The sequence below is a fragment of the Formica exsecta genome, unplaced genomic scaffold, assembly GCF_003651465.1.
Source record: "Formica exsecta isolate Colony F162 unplaced genomic scaffold, ASM365146v1 scaffold579, whole genome shotgun sequence".
NCBI classification, from domain to species: domain Eukaryota; kingdom Metazoa; phylum Arthropoda; class Insecta; order Hymenoptera; family Formicidae; genus Formica; species Formica exsecta.
This window is the reverse complement of record NW_021853052.1, coordinates 66,870-70,771: the sequence shown is the minus strand read 5'-3', so window position 1 is coordinate 70,771 and position 3,902 is coordinate 66,870.

Sequence of the window (3,902 nt, the reverse complement as noted above, 5' to 3'; positions counted from 1 at the left end):
CCCTACAAATCCGCAAAAAAAAAACAATCATGAGCAAAACGTGTTTCCATAATTTTTCGTAGGATAAAGTATCGTGTTGTCAAGGTGTACGATTTTAATAACCAATCGACGATATACATATTTTCACGATTCTTTTATTAAGTCTACTTTTTCATCTCTCAAAACATCAGTATGTTTCTGAATACTATATTCCCACGCACGTAAATCTTTAGCGCGAATTGCATCGTTAATCATCGGTAATATGAGACAATCGCAATATATCGCATTTGTATTATAATAATGTAGATTCTAGATCAAGGTTGCAGTAGTGCAACTATATTGATATTTAATGATGGCAATGACTTATTGAAGAAAAATCATTGTTTTCATATTAATGGAGAGAAAAGAATACTATGCATCTTCGCTATATGAATATGAGATAGATCCACTAAAAAATGAGAGTTACGTAAGCAATTCGAATTCAGCTCCCTGTGGTGTCGGCGCCATAGGGAGATTGCTAAATCGGTTATTTATCTCACCTGGAAGATAAAACGGGCTTGAGCCTTTCTTATATCTTTTTTAATAGCGCTGTAACAAGTATTTGTCGAGAATTTTTCAATATAGCTGATTGAATAAAAATTAAGATTGTAACGCAAAATGAAGTGAATTTAAAGACCAAAGAATTTTTTTGTAGTATTTCATGGATGAAATCCTCTGTCATGATTACACACGCGCTACTTTACACGATCACAAATACATTTTCTTCCGCGAAAACTTTTGTATACGGTAGTCAGAGATAGGGTGGCGATAACGCGTGGGTACAAGTAATTAAAACTAGAAGAGGTCCGATAATCTGACGTGGCACGCGTTAATTATCTCGTTCTCGCGGCTATAGTCCGGTTAATGAGATATGTATTCGCGTGTAACTCACCACCTATGTTCCTCTTATCCGGGCATTCCTCTATGTTGCGAAGAATGATTTTTATTCTCACTTTATTTTAAGATATTTGATAGATTAAGCACGACAATGGCAGAAACCTCTCTGTAAATTAACTAAATTAACTATAATCAATACAATAAATTCCTTTTAAGGATTAAAAGTCCTAACAAGATATATAATTTTAATTATGTAAGATATAAAATTTTTTTAACACGTCACATATCATAGTAATAACATAATAAAATATATTAACATTCTTTTTCAACTTTAATAACAAATTTCTCAAAATTATGACATGTTAGAGCAATTTTGAAAAACTGAGATTGTATTCAGCTACTAAAAAATTGCGGGAGATGATTACTCTCTTTCTTGCATTCGAAAACAAATTATTTTTTGTTGCACTTATATGAATAATATTGTTGATATTTGATAATGAAATAAAATGCACATATTTTTTTAGATTTATTCTATTATCTAATCTAATTTATGATGCCGCATTCAATGTAAAGAATTTACATAATTTATTCTGACCATAAAACATAAACACGTACTTCTGGAAAAAGTTTCAAAGACATTCGAGATATTACGATGCTTGCTAAACAATGTTTGTGCCCAGATCGAGTCTCTTCTTCACCCGTTAAATAAAAATCGTACCCAGATGAATAAAATTGAACGACTAACAAGATTAATATAATTGTTCGTATAAGTAATAATTTTTAATAGTAATTTTTTATTTGTAAACAACCGAATTACATCTTACATCGAATACAAACTTTTCTCGTTTTTCCTTCTCGATTAAACGTGAGCAAGTTAAATGTTAGTTGCTGGTCGTAAAACAACTAATTGGCTCGAATCTCTCTTTTTTTCTCCTTCTCTCTCTCTCTCTCTCTTTCTCTTCCTCTCTTTTACTCTCGCTTTCCTCATCCGTCTCTCATCTCGTTCTCTCGTCGTTTCCGCTTTTTGCTCGCCGTGGCTCTCTGTTTCTTGTTAGCACCGTGTAACGCGCGAGTTAGTGCGATTATTACGATCAGCAGTGTATACCGGAGGCGTACTTGGGAATAATATAAATTACGACGCCAATGTATTTTCAGCGCGGTCGTACTTTGACTAGTCTTAAACTTATCGCCGACACGAGCGAAATAACATCCGCGTCAGGCAATTTGAAATACTACAACGATAGGAAATTGGAGTAATTTTTATCGCGTATTTTAAAATCCATATGCGTCAAATAAGCTTCGCTTTAAATTAAATAGGTAGTAATTCTTTTTTTATCTAACAATAAATATATTTATAATTTTTATTCAAAAAGTTTCTATCAATACAAATATTACAAGAATAATATTGTGAAAAATATTTTTTTAATATTTAAAAAATAATATTTTACTTATATTTTATTTAATAGAATTTAAAAACTAATACTTTTTAAATTTTAAATAAAATTTTAATATAAGCGATATTTTAATATGTAATATTGATGCATATGTATGAGTGTAAATATTATTAATACAAAAAAAAATTTACTGATATAAATTATAAAACGCACGTGACATATTTTCTTGCATAAGTAATTTAAAATTCATTTCTCGTCGCTTAGATTTAATTCTCGGCGCACAATCTTAGAAATCTCTTTTTTTATGGCTATTAAATAAAAATAATATCGAGTAACTCCAATGTCGAAACTTGGTTAACAACGAAACGCAAATTAATCTCTCGTTCTTTGACAGTCGGGCGTGCCATATCGTGCCATTCGCGGCACGATTTTCGTTAGCCTTGAGCGCGCCGGTCCTGGATGCAACCGCGCCTCGCGCGTCGAGAGATGCCGCAGCCCTGGGTAAAGTCGTTGTTTTTCCTTCCCGGGTGAACCGACCGGGAGAGGCTACGCGGCGCCCGGGGGCCCTCCCACGAGGAGGAGTGACCTCGGTTGCGGGCTTTCGCTCTTGGGAATATCTGCGCGCCGCGTCTTCTCTTTGGCGGCGCGGGTGCCGAGATGGACCCCCCGACGCACGCGGCTTCTCGCAGGCTCACTTCTGTTGCGGCGAAATAAACGCGCCTTTTAAAAAATTGTTGCAACAACGTTATTAGGCAAATAACGTTGCGGAAAAATTGCATTTTCTAATTTCTTTGCTTTTAAGAGGACAAGTTTTAAATACAATCGTCATCTCTATATAATATAAAATATAGAACAATGTAATAATATCTGATAAAAAATAATTATTCGAAATATATTAATATTATAATCTATCTTCTATCTGTGATTTTAAATTTTCGTTTATGATTGGTTGGAAAGAACTGGATGTATTTAAGGATATTTATATGAATTGACGGTTCCGTGTTGATTGAAACACGGATAGATCCAACGCACCGGCGTTTCAGCAAATGGCGAAAAAGTGGAAGCTGCGTGTCGTTAACGCCAAGATACGATCCTTCGACGACGTCGCCGGTCCCTCCGTTTAACGCCCCTTTCGCCTCCGAGAAATGCTCCTAATGGTTTTGCCGGCCTACTTCAAATTGCCCCAGGAACGAGAAGAAGACGCGCGCGGCCGGTTGCAGACCTAATGACGGCGAATGAGCGCGAATGAATCTCGGCGGTGGAATGCCACCGCGGTAAACCCCGTAGATACTATCCCGCGCTGTCATTACTTAAGTGATTGTTAAACGTTTTCCACGTGTTTCGCGTGCTCACTTTATAATATCTCACTTATACCCGAGAATCTCTAGGATCGTTTCAGGAATGATCGTTCGCAGCCGGTCGAGGATATTTACGGCTCCCATTCGTCGGCATCGCATAAAGTACATAATTGGTTTGGAATGTTGCACGTTCTCGTTTAATTTCGCAAAGACTACTTTTATATATATATATATATATATATATATATATATATATTCATATCGAGTGTACAAATGTATCCATTCTCCATTGCTGTAAATATATATATTTTTTTTTATAAACAAGAGTGCCTATATGTAGATAATTTCATTTTGA